Consider the following 15,148-nt stretch of genomic DNA (forward strand, 5'->3'; position numbering starts at 1 on the left):
AGCCGATCCACCCACCTCGGTCTCTTAAAGTGCTGGGATTACAGGAGTGAGCCACTGCACCCGACCAAGGGATGATTTCAATGTATTGTGAAAAGAACCAGAGTAAACACAGGCACAAGAGTCTCAAGTTTACACATGGAATAATAATGTGTTTTTCTAATGTATCTACTTTCTTTTTTTTTTTTTTTTTTTTTTGAGACGGAGTCTCGCTCTGTCGCTCGGGCTGGAGTGCAGTGGCCGGATCTCAGCTCACTGCAAGCTCCGCCTCCTGGGTTAACGCCATTTTCCTGCCTCAGCCTCCTGTGTAGCTGGGACTACAGGCGCCCACCACCTCCCCCGGCTAGTTTTTTGTATTTTTTAGTAGAGACGGGGTTTCACCGTGTTAGCCAGGATAGTCTTGATCTCCTGACCTCGTGATCCGCCCGTCTCGGCCTCCCAAAGTGCTGGGATTAGAGGCTTGAGTCACCGCGCCCGGCCAATGTATCTACTTTCATCTACCCTTTAAAAAAACACTTGATCTTTTTATACTCTCTGAACTGTTTTTTTTTCTTTGTAAATCATACATCTGGTAAGAGGTTAATATCCAGAATATTTTCTTTTTAAATCTACAACTGAACAACAAAAATCAAAGAACCCAATTCAAAAACTGGCAAAGGACTTGAATAGACATTTATTTTTATTTTATTTTTTGAGACAGAGTTTCGCTCTTGTTGCCCAGGCTGGAGTGCAGCGGTGTGATCCTGGCTCACTGCAACCTCTGCCTCCCAGGTCCAAGTTGTTCTCCTGCCTCAGCCTCCTGAGTAGCTGGGATTACAGGCGCCTGCCACCACCCCCAGCCAATTTTTTTTGTATTTTTAGTAGAGACAGATTTCACCATGTTGGCCAGGCTTGTCTTGAACTCCTGACCTCAGGTGATCCACGCGCTTCAGCCTCCTAAAGTGCTGGGATTACAGGCGTGAGTCACTGCATCCAGCCTTGAATAGACATTTCTCTAAAGAGGATATACAAATAGCCAATAACATAAAAAGATGCTCAACATCACTAAACATTAGGGAAATGCAAATGAAAACAATGAGATACCACCTCACATCCATTGAAAACACAGAAAATAAAAACTGTTGGCGAGGACGCAGAGAAAGCAGACCCTGTGCCTGCTGTTGGCGAGGACGTAGAGAAAGCGGACCCGTGCCTGCTGTTGGCGAGGACGTAGAGAAAGCGGAACCTGTGCCTGCTGTTGGAAATCGAAAACGGTGCAGATGCTGTGAATGCCAGTTCCTCAAACAATTGAACATCAAATTAAAAAATAAAACTTCAACTTCACTGAACATTTAAACATAAAAGTTTGGCAGTTCCTCGAAAAATTAAACAGAATTACCCTTTGGTCCGCAATTCTGCTTCGGGGTATACACCCGGAAGGATTGAAAGCAAGGTCTTGAAGTGACAACTGTCTGCCTAGAAGCATCACTCACAAAGCCCAGAGGTGGAATCAGCCCAAGCCTCCGTGTGTAGACGAATGGATACATAAAACGTGGTACAGTCTTCACCCTTGAAAAGGAATGAAATTCTGATGCATAATACAACGGCTGAACTTTAAAGACGTTACATTAAGTGAAAGAAGGCAGCCACACCAGCACAGGCACTATGGGGCTCCACTCCCATTAGTTGTGTCTCGAGAGGCCCCGAGAGGCCAGAGAACTAGAGACAGGAAGTAGAATGGTGGGAGCTGGAGGGAGGGGAATGTGGGGTTTGTGTTGAATGGGGGCCGAGTGTCAGTCTGGGAAGATGAAAAAGTCCTGGAGATGGACGGTGGTGACGGCTGCCCAACAGTGTGAATGTACTTCATGCCACTGAACTGTACACTTAAAACTGGTTAAAATGCAAATTTATGTTATGTATATTTTACCACAATTTTAAAAAACTGGAAAAAAGTAATGCGCCCCTCCCTAGTATGGCCAGAGGTGTAGAGGATGAGACTGAGAGTTGTATAGGGAAGCTGGAGGGGTAGGCAAGGCAAGAAGCCTGAGGGTGGCTGCAGAGGAGGAGCCCAATGTGGGGTGTGGAAGTGTCACACAGGGTGGGTGACACTGGGTGGGGCCGAAACACACTAGGCAGGTGGCTGAGGACAAAGGTGGCCTGGCCCCGGAAAGCTGCAGAAACACTGTCTTCAGGGAGGTGAAAGGGGCTTTGGAGAGCTGGGGTGCTGGAATGCACTGCCCACCATCTGGGCTGTTCCTCAGGCGTCCAGGGACCCACCTCCCACACCACGTCACCTCACAATGATGTACATTGTCAGTTTGAGATGAGGAGCCTGAAGCCAAGGACAACCCACCTCATGTGGGGAGCATGGGTGTGGGCGGGCCTGCCGGCCACCTGCCCCTCTTTGTCCTGCTGTTGGCCCTCAGCATGACCCCACCTGCCTGGCCCAAGCTGCTCCCAAGGGAGCGCAGAAGACAGCTATTGTTCAGTCTGGATATGGGACAGGGTTGCCAAGTCACAAGCTGGGTGGGCCTACAGAGTAGGAGGTTCCCAGTGACAGCCTATAGTGCTGTGAGCAGAGGAGGGACTCCAGGCAGGCTGTGGGCACCCCATGGAGCAAGTGCCCTGAGGCCTCACAGCCACCCCTGCGCTCCCCCTCACAGACGCGGTGCCGGCATCACCCAGTGGCACAGTGACCTGCAGGCAGGGTCAGGGCAGCACTGGGCCTCAGCAGAAGGGCTCTGGTGACCACTACCCCCACGGCCTCTCTCCACAGGCTCGAGGTGCCAAGGGGCTGTGCTCTCCCATGCCATGCCCTGCATACCAGACCAGACAGTGCCTTCCTCTTCTCCTTGCACGCTCACCACCAGATGGATTTTTCCTGTCCCTGTTCTCCGGGAATAAGTTGCTCTGAGCTTGCCACCAGGTGGCATCGTGAAACTGTTTTACAAGGGCCTAATCAGCTAAACTCACAGCCCCAGACTCTGAACTGGTACCTACTCTTCCCTCCCTCGGCAGCCTGTTTACCTGTGGCTCCCGCATCCCCTCCAAGCCATCCACCATCCCAGACCCGCAGGAGTGTCCCGTGTCTCCTCCGCCCCTCGGGAGGGGACGCTCACTCTGGGAATCCCTTTAGCGCTCAGGGGGGACTTTCAAGTTCGTTCTCCTCCTCTGTGGGTCCCCGGGTGTGCCAGCCGCCTTTCTCACTGTGTTCATCAGTGTTCTCCAGAGGCACAGAACTAACACATGAAAGGGCATTTATTGAGAAGAACTGACTCACACGATCCCAGGGTGAAGTCCCATGACAGGCCGTCTGCAAGCTGAGGAGCAGGGAAGCCAGTAGTGGCTCAGTCCGAGTCCAAAAACCTGAGAAGTAGGGAAGCCAAGAGTGCAGCCTTCAGTCTGTGGCCGAAGGCCTGAGAACTCTGGCAAACCACTGGTGTAAGTCCAAGAGTCCAGAAGCTGAAGAACCAGGAGTCTGATGTTCGAGGGTATGAAGCATTCAGCAGGGAAGAAGGATGAAGCCTGGGAGACTCGGCAAGTCAGCTTCCTCCACCTTCTTCTGCCTGCTTTTTCTCGCCATGCTGGCAGCCGATTGGATGGTGCCCACCCACATTGTAGGTGGGTCTTCCTCTCCTAGTCCACTGACTCACATGTGAATCTCTGCTGGCAACACCCAGAAACACCCAGAAACAATACTTTGCATCCTTCAGTCCAATCAAGTTGACACTTAATATTAACCACTAACTATCACATTCACCTTCCCTGCTGCTCTGCAAGCACCCTTGGGGCAGAGGCCACATCTCACTCGTGTTGCCAAAGGCCTGGGCAGTGGGAGATGTTGCTCCCTGAGGCCTCTGTGGCTGCCTCCTCCTCCCTAGCCACGGTGATGGGGCTGCCGGAAGGCAGTGACTGCCCTCTGAGATTCCAGAGCCATGTTGTTGCAGGATCAGGAAGAACAGAGGGGTAGGGCTGAGGGGTGCGGCCCCACGCTGCGCAACCCCGTGCAGGGCCTACCCTCTGAGACTGAGGTTGGTATCACATGGTCCCCTGATGCCTTCAGATCATCTACAGGAGTGCAGACTATGTTCCATTCTGTGTTGAGAGTGAGGGGTGCCGGTACCATGTTGTCTGAGAGGGGAAAGTGCTCTTCCTCTTTGGAGGCAGTTCCAGAGGACTCGGGTCACCGATGTTGAAGGCAAAGTATCTCTTCCCTCCTCAGCTATATTTGAAGAAACCTTCAGGGCCTGCCTTGACAGAGCAGGTTCCAGTAAGTGGCAGGTGAAGACACCTGGAGAAGTAGGGCCATCCACTCCTGCTGGCATCAGATGTGCTGGTGCTACAGGGATGGTGACGACAGTTGACTGTCCTACCACATGACCAGGCGGGGAACACAGCTCCTTGTGCTACCTGTAACGCAACACATCTAGATCCAACCAGTAACCCTCCTTCTCAGTGCTGAGGGTCCGTCTCCAAAGTGGTGCCTGAATGAACTTAGCAAACCTGACAGCACTTGACGGGAGACTGGCCCACCCTGGAGGGCCTAGGCTCCTCCGAGGGTCCCCTGGCCACTCCAGCAGGGCCTTCTCACACGCTGCTGGGAGTGTGGAGTAGATGCCGTGGAGGGCAAAGCAGCACATCTTGCACAGCTGACCATGCGATTCCTCCTGCTAGAAAAACATCCTAGGTGAACATTCAGACTCCTCCACCTAGCAACCTTGTCACTGCCCTGCTGGTAAGACTGGAAAAAAGCAAAAGCATCCATCAGAGAACAGCGGCGAAATAAGTGGTGAGGTGCCCAGAGAAGGGAACGCTGCAGAGCATTTTCGTAGAATGAACTAGGCTTGTGAATGGCAACAACATTGGCCCGGAAGGTAGGATGTTGAGTGGAAAACGCCAGCAGTAGAATGAAGCAACCATACCAAATACAGAATAAATGCTATATATAGTTCAGGGACTGTGTATTTGCAGCAAAATTAAAAAACACGGGCAGGAGGAAGATATGGTAACTCCGGGGTGGATACTGCACAGGGAGGGAGAGAATAGGCCAGAGGATGCGGACAAAGGGGTCTGTAACTGTATGTGAGAGGCTTTGCTATGTTAAAAAATGTATACAGTATGTAATATATGTTTACATGTAAATATATTTATATCTAGTTATATGTAACATAAAACGTTATATAAAAATAATTGGAGCCGGGCGCGGTGGCTCAAGCCTGTAATCCCAGCACTTTGGGAGGCTGAGACGGGCGGATCACAAGGTCAGGAGATCGAGACCATCCTGGCTAACACGGTGAAACCCCATCTCTACTAAAAAATACAAAAAGCTAGCCGGGCGAGGTGGCGGGCGCCTGTAGTCCCAGCTACTCGGGAGGCTGAGGCAGGAGAATGGCGTGAACCCGGGAGGCGGAGCTTGCAGTGAGCTGAGATCCGGCCACTGCACTCCAGCCCGGGTGACAGAGCGAGACTCCGTCTCAAAAAAAAAAAAAAAAATAATAATAATAATTGGAAGCTCGCCAGACACAGTGGCTCACACCTGTAATATCAGCACTTTGGGAGGCCGAGGCAGGTGGATCACTTGAGGTCAGGAGTTCAAGACCAGCTTGGCTAACATGGCGAAACCCCATTTCTACTAAAAATAAAAAAATTAGCCGGGCATGGTGGCACACACCTGTAATCCCAGCTACTTGGGAGGCTGAGGCAGGAGAATTGCTTGAACGCGGGAGGTGGAGCTTGCAGTGAGCCGAGAGTGTACCACTGTACTCCAGCCTGGGCGACAGAGCGAGACTCTGTCTCAAATAAGAATAATAATAATTGGAAGCAAATATGGCAAAATGTGAACATTTGCTAATCCTGGATAGTGGGTCCATGAGTGTCTGCTAATCCTAGTCTGCATTTCTCAGTGTATTTCAAATACTTCACAGTGCTAATAAAAGAACAAAGTGTTTGCTATAAAAATTTTTTTTTCTAGAGATGGAGTCTCACTCTGTCACCCAGGTTGGAGATAACCCCAATTTCCTGGGCTCAAGCGATCCTCCTGCCTCAGCTTCCCAAGCAGCTGGGACTACAGGCATGCGTCACCAGGTATGGCTAAGTTTTTAATTTTTAATTTTTATTTTTGGAGAGACAGAATCTCATTATGTTGTCCAGGCTATTCTCAGACTCATAACCTCAAACTTCTGGCCTCAAGTGATCCTCCTGCCTCGGGCTTCCAAAGTGCTGGGATTACAGGGGTGAGCCACCATGCCCAGCCTTTTCAGTATATTTGAAATAAATAGGACACAGTGCTAATAAAAGAGTGCTTACAAAGCGTTTGCTGTAAATTAATCTTTTTTTTTTTTTAAGACGAGTCTCACTCTGTTGCCAGGCTGGAGTGCAGTGGCGCTATCTCGGCTCACTGCAACCTTCAACTCCCTGGTTCAAGTGATTCTTCTGCCTCAGCGTCCCTAGTAGCTGGGATTACAGGCACACACCACCACATCCGGCTAATTTTTGTATTTTTAGTAGAGATGGGGTTTCACCATGTTGGTTAGGATGGTCTCGATCTCCTGACCTTGTGATCCACCCGCCTCGGCCTCCCAAAGTGCTGGGATTACAGGCATGAACCACCGCGCCCGGCCAATTAATCTTTAAAGTTAAGTGAACACAACAGGCTGGGACCTGCATGGTAGGACTGCTCCAGGCAGAGGGGCAGTGCGTAGGTGGACTCTGGGCTGGGCATGGGCGGGGTGTGCTGAGCAGAGGACAGCGGGTGGGGCAGCTGCCGCCCTGCAGGGAGGGTAGCCACAGGGCTTGACAACAGACCAGGACAGCTGGGATGACTTTAATTATCATCCAGACTTTATGGACCTTCGGGAGGCTTCAGTGGGGGTGGACATGGTGGTCAGAAGAGAAATATGGTCATCGACTAAAAAGGCTTTTCGTTTTCTTTTTTTTTTTTTGAGACAGAGTCTCACTCTGTTGCCCAGGCTGGAGTGCAGTGGCATGATTGCGGCTCACTGCAAGCACCGCCTCTCAGGTTCACGCCATTCTCCTGCCTCAGCCTCCCGAGTAGCTGGGACTACAGGTGCTGCCACCATGCCCAGCTAATTTTTTGTATTTTTAGTGGAGATGGGGTTTCACCGTGTTAGCCAGGATGGTCTCGATCTCCCGACCTCGTGATTAGCCCGCCTCGGCCTCCCAAAGTGCTGGGATTACAGGCGTGAGCCACCGCGCCCGGCCTGAAGAGGCTTTTCAAAGCCTTCACATGTGTGCTAAAATCCAATAAAATAAACTCCACCACTCAAGTCAATGGATAAATAAAAAGTCGCTCTGCCATGAGGAGAAGGGTGATAGAGGAGCTAGTGTGTGGAGGAGCAGAGCCCACACACACTAGGAGGAGCGGGAGGCGGGCCAGTTGCATGTCGGGAACAAGGACCAAATGCCATTATCATCCTTGCCAGCGCCCCTAGGTGCATACAATCATTATATTTATCCTTCTCAGAACTGACTGGGCACCGCTCTGAGCCAGCAGTCACCATGTGAAGTGGGATTGGGGCATGGGGCCAAAGAGACCCAGCCCGGCCAGGAGCTCAGTGTGGTAAAGGGGATCAGGCCAGAAATTGAAATGGGGGGGGAAATATTGGGGGGCTCTGGGAGCTGTCAGAATTAGTTTATCTTAAGCAGTACATATTACTTATTTTTTTAAATCCAGGTTTAACCAAGAGATGCAGCAACATTCCAATATCCTTTGATACGGATTGGAAATCTCATTGTAAAGATGTCAATACGCTCAAGATCTCTCAGATCTCCAGGAACGTTCCAGAAAAGCGTCATACCTCTGACACTCCTGATCAATTTAGAACCTGGCTTTGGAGGAGCACTCCTCTTCTCTACCTCTGGCCCATCACAAGGACACCTCCCCCTGCTTCCAGGACTCCTCCAGCCCCTCGTCTACCTGGATGTTCACTCTATCCTTGCAGATGCTGCGTTTAGTCTTGTTGCTCTGCAGTTTAAGTTGCTTCTCTCTACCTTCCTGTCACAGCCAAGGGAGCCCACGTGAAATGCCATGGCATGGCCCTGGCCTCTGCTCAAACTGAGTCTTTGGCCTCAGATTTCCCTCTCACCTTTTCCCCCAATTTAAATCCGCTGGTCTTAAAGACAAGCCATTTTAATCTTCAGTCTGGCATTTACCTCTCTGCACAATAGGCACTGAGGGTACGCTGGTGGGCAGGACAGACACAGCCCCTGCCTTCATGGAGCTGGTCCTCATAGCAAGCTTAGGCATAAACCACACATTAAACATTAAGAAAAATTGTAGTAAATGGTGTAAGAGGAATAAAGGGCAACATATGAGTACAGGCATACCTTAGTGCATACAAGGTATGTACCGTAATAACTGATGAAGGCGGCTACACTAAACAACAAATTTTCCATGTAGATGAAACAGCTTTCTGTTGAAAGAAGATGCCGCCAGCCTGAGTAACATGGAGAAACTCCTTCTGTACTAAAATACAGAAAACAAAACCAGGCCGTGTGTGGTGTCTCACGCCTGTAATCCCTGCACTTTGGGAGGCTGAGGCGGGCAGATCACAAGGTCAGGAGACTGAGACCATCCTGGCTAATATGGTGAAACCCCGTCTCTACTAAAAATACAAAAAATTAGCTGTGCGTGGTGGTGGGTGCCTGTAGTCCCAGCTACTCGGGAGGCTGAGGCAGGAGAATGGTGTGAACCCGGGAGGCAGAGCTTGCAGTGAGTGGAGATCACACCACTGCACTCCAGCCTGGGTGACAGAGTGAGACTCCGTTTCAAAAAAAAAAAAACCCAGCTAGGCATGATGATGCATGCCTGTAGTCCCAGCTACTGAGGTGGGAGAATCACCTGAGCCTGGGAAGTCAAGGCTGCAGTGAGCTGTGATTACACCACTGCACTCCAGCCTGCATGACGGAAGTGAGACTCTGTCAAAAAAAACAAAAACAAAAAACAAGAAAGAAGATGCCATCTAGGGCTTCCATAGCCAGAGAGAAGTCAATGCCTGGCTTCAAAGTTTCAAAATAACAGACTGACTCTCTTGTTAGGAGTTAGTGCAGCTGGTGACGTTAAGTTGAAGCCAGTGCTTATTTACCCTTCTGAAAATCAGAGGGCCCTTAAGAATTACACTAAATCTACTCTGCCTGTGCTCTATCAATGCAGCAACAAAGCCTGGGTGACAGCACATCGGTTTACAGAATGGTTTACTGAATATTTTAAGCCTGCTGTTGAGACCTACTGCTCAGAAAAAAAGATTCCTTTCAAAATATTACTGCTTATTGACAAGGTGCCTAAGAGTTCTGGTGGAGGTGTATATAAGGAGGTTAAGGTTTATGTGCTTTCTAACACAATATTCATTTTTCAGCCCATGGATCAAGAAGTAATTTCAACTTTTGCCTTACTATTTAAGAAATACATTTCATAAGGCTGTAGCTGCCATAAATAGTGATTCCTTTGATGGAACTGGGCAAAATAAACTGAAAACTTTCTGGAAAGAATTTACCATGTTAAATGCCAATAGGAACATTCATTATTCATGGTAGGAATTCAAAATGTCAACATTAACAGGTGTTTGGAAGAAGTTGTTTTCCACCCCCATGGATAACTTTGAGAGGTTCAAGACTTTGGTGGGGGAAGTAACTGCAGATGTGGTGGAAATAGTAAGAGAGCTAGAATTAGAAGTGGAGTCTGAAGATGTGACTGAATTGTTGGAATCTCATGATCAAACTGTAAGAGATGAGGAGTTGCTTCTTATGAATGAGGAAAGAAAGTGGTTTAATGAGAAACGAATCTACTCTTGGTGAAGATACTGTGAATATTATTGAAATATTACATCCATTTCTTCGATAAGGCAGCAGTAGAACTTGAGAGGATTGACTCCAGATTTGGAAGAATTTCTATTTACTGTAGGTAAAATGCTATCAAACAGCACTGCATGCCATGGAGAAATCTTTCATGAAAAGAAGAGTCAATCAATGCAGCAAATCTCATTGTCATGTTTTCAGAAATTGCCACAGCCACCCCAGCCTTCAGCAATCACCACCCTGATCAGTCAGCAGTTGTCAACATCGAGGCAAGGCTCTCCACCAGCAAAAAGATGATCACTTGCTGAAGCCTCAGATGATTGTTAGCATTTTTTAGCAAGAAAGTGTTTGAAAATTAGGGTGTATACATTGTTTTTTTAAGACATAGTGCTATTGCACACTTACTAGACTACATTATAGTATAGACATAACTTTTATATGGACTGAGAAACTAAAAAAATCATGTGACTTGCCTTCTTCTGATATTCACTTTATCGTGCTGGTATGGAACCAAACCTGCACTATCTCTGAGGTATGCCTGTATAAAGCAGGGAGTCAAGGTCCATTCTAAGCATCAGGAGACATTTTCCAGAAGAGTCATTCAAACTGAGATCTGGCTGAGCAGAAGTGAAACGTGCAAAGAGGGTAGCAGTGTCACCAGATAACAAAGATTGTGCATTCTTTTTTTTTTTTTTTTTTTTGAGACTGAGTATCCCTCTGTTGCCCAGGCTGGAGTGCTGTGGCCCGATCTTGGCCCACTGCAAGCTCTGCCTCCTGGGTTCACGCCATTCTCCTGCCTCAGCCTCCCAAGTAGCTGGGACTACAGGTGCCCACCACTGGGCCCGGCTAATGTTTTGTATTTTTAGTAGAGATGGGGTTTCACCATGGTCTCGATCGCCTGACCTCATGATCGGCCGGCCTCGGCCTCCCAAAGTGCTGGGATTACAGGCATGAGCCATGGCGCCCGGCCTAGGTTGTGCATTCGTTAAGGAGTAGAAGGGATGCAAGAGAGCTGGAGTACAGAGGATTGATGTGGGAGGGACAAGGGATAGTGATATAGTTTGGATGTTTGTCCCATCCAAATCTCATGTTGAAATGTGATTCCAAATGTTGAAGGTGGGGCCTGGGGGAGGTAATTGGATCCTGGGGCAGATCCCATTATTTGGCACCATCCTTTTAGTGATAAGCGAGTTCTCACCCAGTTAATTCATGTGAGATTTGGTTGTTTAAAAGTCTAGGACCTCCCCCCACACCTTGCTTCCACTCTCACCATGTGACACACCTTCTCCCCCTTTGCCTTCCACCATGATTATAAGCATCCTGAGGCCCTCACCAGAAGTGGACGCTGGTACCACACTTCCTGTGCCACACAACATGATATGATGGTGGTGATGATGATGGTGATGATGATAATGATGGTGATGATCGTGCTGACAGTGATGATGGTGCTGATGATAGTGATGGTGATGATGATAATGATGGGGTGGTGTTGCTGATGACAGTGATGATGGTAATGACGGTAATGAAGTGCTAATGATAGTGATGATGATGATGATGATGATAACAGTGATGGATGGTGCTGATGATAGTGATGGTGATGATGATAATGATGGTGGTGGTGGTGCTGATGATAGTGATGATGGTGTTGATGATGATAATGATGGTGGTGGTGGTGCTAATGATAGTGATGATGGTGCTGATGATAGTGATGATGATAATAGTGATGGGTGGTGCTGATGAAGATAGTGATGATAATGATGGTGGTAATAACAATGGTGGTGGTGATGATATGGCTGCTACCGTTTGAATGTGTTTCTTAAACTTCATGTGTTGGAAACTTAATCCCTAATGCAACAGTGTTCAGAGGTGGGGCCTCTAAGAGGTGATTAGGTAATGAGGGCTCTGCCCTCATGAATGAATTAATGGTGTTATAATGGAAGTGAAAGTGGGTTAGTTATCTTGGGAGGGAGTTCTTGATAGAAGGATGAGTTTGGCCTCCTTCCCTTCTCTTTCTCACATGTGCTGTCTTGCCCTTCCACCTTCCATCACGGCATGACGAGCAAGAAGGCCCTGGCAAGAGGCTGGCACCTTGACCTTGAACTTCACAGCCTCAGAAACTATAAGAAATAAATCTGTTTTTTATAAATTACCCAGTCTCAGGTATTCTGTTATAGTAGCGTTAAACAGATTATGACAATGGTGATGGTGGTAATGTGATGATGGTGATGATGACGACGATGAGATAAGGATGAGGGTGATGGTGATAGTGATGAAGACGTGAAGATAATAAAGATGTGTTGACTGATATTGATGGAGATTATGATAATGATGAAGAGTCCAGTACCAATGCCAGCCAGGAAGGTAGAGGTAGAAAGATCATCCAGGAAACAGATGGAGTGAGGATGGAAATAACACAGGATTTGGAGTGAGACATGCCTATTCTCCACCACTTGTTTGTTAGGTGGCCTTAGGAAAATTAATTGGCCTCATATTGAAGTCAATTTCCTGATCCTCGGCAGGGTTCTGGAGGGTGAAAGGAAATGTAAAATGGTACCCAGAATTTGCCAAGTCAGTTCTTTGTGCATTACCTCTGCTACACATGTATGTACCCAGGTGCAATGATGAGGGCCCGGGGGTGGAGATGTTCTCTGCTCCTGCAGCTAGGTCAGGTGACATGGCCAGTTGCTGAGGGACACTGTATTGCTGCCAGGAAACCAAGAACCCCTGTTTAGATAATCCTTTTCAACCTGGTAGTCCTGGCTGCCAGCTGCCTGTAGGAGCTGCTGTGTGATGAGGGGCCCAGCTGGGAGTCTCAGTCACCTCTGCCAGTGCCCAGTGCCTACACTCTGACTGCCCGAGCCTCGACCTGGCACCACGGTGAGTAACTCCTGTCCTGCTGCCACCACTAGGGGACATAGCAACAGGGTCTGCATGTCTCAGGAAAGATGGCTTTTTTTTTTTTTGAGATGGAGTTTCGCTCTTGCTGTCCAGACTGGAGTGCAATGGCTTGATCTCAGCTCACTGTAACCTCCACCTCCTGGATTCAAGAGATTCTCCTACCTCAGGCTTCTGAGTAGCTGGGATTACAGGCATGTGCTACCATGCCCAGCTAATTTTTATATTTTTAGTAGAAACAGGGTTTCTCCATGTTGATCAGGCTGGTTTCAAACTCCTGACTTCAGGTGATCTGCCCGTCTCGGCCTCCGAAACTGCAAAGTGCTGGGATTACGGGTGTGAGCCACCACACCCCGCCAAAAGATGGCTTCTTCATAACACAGAGGTGACCTTAGGCAAGGCACTGAACCTCCCTGGGCTTCAGTTTCCCACAGAGCAGCATGTCATTTCTGTGAGATGTGCTCAGTGTCTGCACAGAAGGTGTCCCACGGTGAGGCCGTGGGTGGTCACTATTACCTCACCTCAGCGGTAGGGCCCAGGAGCATGTCCGTTCTGTGGTTTAAACATGTTGGCATTAGGCACACCTACAGTCTCAGTTTACCTCCAGCTTCCTAGAGGGCAGGGACACTCCAGCATCCCCAGGCTCTTGAAGTGCTACGGATGGCTGAGATTCGACTTCCAAAGCTATGTTCAGATTCATTAGCCTGTGCTGCACACCCACCCTGCGTCTGCACCCAAGGCCAGCAGGCCGGTCCTGACTCATAATGACTACAGGAACGGGGGCAGAGGAGTTAAAGGCTGCAGGGTCCTAACCAGGGAGGCCAGCCCTGGGTGACTCCACATTTGGGGTCGATTACAGTGCAGAAACTAAGGGTGGTTCGGAGAAAGCCCATCTTCCCTTCCGGAGGAACGGCAGTGCCATAGGGCGGACCCGCCTCCCTGTCCCCGCCCCTGGCCTGCACTCCCTAGGGGCTCGGTCTGCATTTTCCCAGGAGGGCAGCCCGCATAGGGGACCTCGGCAGGTGACACCAAACTGATGTTCCCTTCGGGGCAGCACCTGCGCGGTGCTCTGAGATTGTTTTACTGGCTATTTAAGTCCTAAGATGATTCTCAGCAGGAGGCAGGCTCTGTAGCATCCTAGCGGCTCTTTCACCATGGGAGGTACGCGCTTTCCATTTCCATGACGTTGCTGCTTGTCACCTCGGCCACATTTTTACTGAGGGGTTGTCATTTAACGAGTTTCCCTCTCCTAGGGAATCTGCATTCTAAGACGCCAAAGGCCGGCGAGGGTCGTTCTGCTGGGCTGGACAGCACAGAGAGGCTTGGTCTTGGCCCTCAGCCCTGCAGCATACAGGACACTGGCGCAGAGAGTGTGGCCTGCGAAGGGCTCTGCGGCCTCTCCCGGCCTCGGGCCGATTAGACTGGTCAGGGCATCTGTAAAGTGCAAGGGACCCCTGGGGAGTGCAGGCCAGGGCAGCTGGGGCAGGGAGGCGGGGTCCGCCCTATGGCATGGCGGTTTCTCTGGAAGGGGAGACGGGCTTTCTCAGAACCACCCTTGGTTTCTGTACCGTGATCGGCCATAAGGGCGCAGGCGCTGCTGTTCCTGGCAGCTGCTGTGACAGACCCTATAGGAGGACGCGGTTCCGGGCTGCGGCGGGCGTGGTCCGGGACGGGTCTGGGCGTGGTCTTCGGCTGTGACGGGCGCGGCCTTGGGCTGCGGAGGGCGTGGTCCCAGGGCTGCGATGGGCGTGGTCTGGGGCGGTTCTGGGCGTGGTCCCCGGGCTGCGGTGGACGTGGTCTCACCCCCACCGTCTGAAATTTCTGCCTCTTCCTGACCCTAAAAATATCCTGCCTGTTCCCACGCGGCTCCTGCCTTCTGGAGCAGTCTGCCAGGCCGGCGGTGGGTGTTGGGCAGGGGTCTCAGGCTGCCAGCAGTCAAGTGCAGCCCGTTCTGCAGTGATGACAGGGATCTGTGGGCAGAGGGGACTGAGCCTCGGAGGATGCTGTAGGTGGGAGAGTTAACATTGACTCAGCACTTACCTCAGGCTACGCCCAGTGCTGAGTCCTTTACCTCTGGGCTTCTGCCACGTTTCCATGAGGTCAGTGTGGTTGGCATTCATGTTTCACAGATAAGGAAACCAGAACAAAGCTTTTCAAGGCCACGCAGCCAGCACCTCGAGAGAGGGGGAGAGCTTGTTCATCTGAACGGGATCCCCAGCCACCACCAGCCACCCTGGCCACTGGCCCTGACTGAGCTCACCCCACGCCCGACCAGCCAGGTGCCTGGGGAACCTGCCTTCCACTCTTCCCCACTAGCTCCTGCGAGGTCTCTGCCTGCCAGGCCTCCTCCTCCCCAGAGGAAGGGGCGTTTCCACCACACAGCGACCCCACAAGTCAGCTGAGGCTTTGGGGGCACGGAGCACTCACATGGAGCCCTGAGTGGAAGGCGTGTAGAAGACACACG

At 50.1% G+C, this 15,148-nt stretch overlaps 1 long non-coding RNA gene across 1 annotated transcript; it reads right to left on the reverse strand.

Annotated features, from left to right (window-relative positions):
• Positions 1-700: 700 nt before the first annotated feature.
• Positions 701-3,819, reverse strand: LOC126932734 (uncharacterized). The gene is made up of 3 exons (XR_007718299.1): positions 3,257-3,819; positions 1,376-1,545; positions 701-1,231 (listed from the first exon to the last, which is right to left on the reverse strand). It is a non-coding gene; the product is annotated as an uncharacterized LOC126932734 (long non-coding RNA).
• Positions 3,820-15,148: the final 11,329 nt, after the last annotated feature.

This window comes from Macaca thibetana, chromosome 12 (assembly GCF_024542745.1).
Source record: "Macaca thibetana thibetana isolate TM-01 chromosome 12, ASM2454274v1, whole genome shotgun sequence".
NCBI lineage: Eukaryota > Metazoa > Chordata > Mammalia > Primates > Cercopithecidae > Macaca > Macaca thibetana.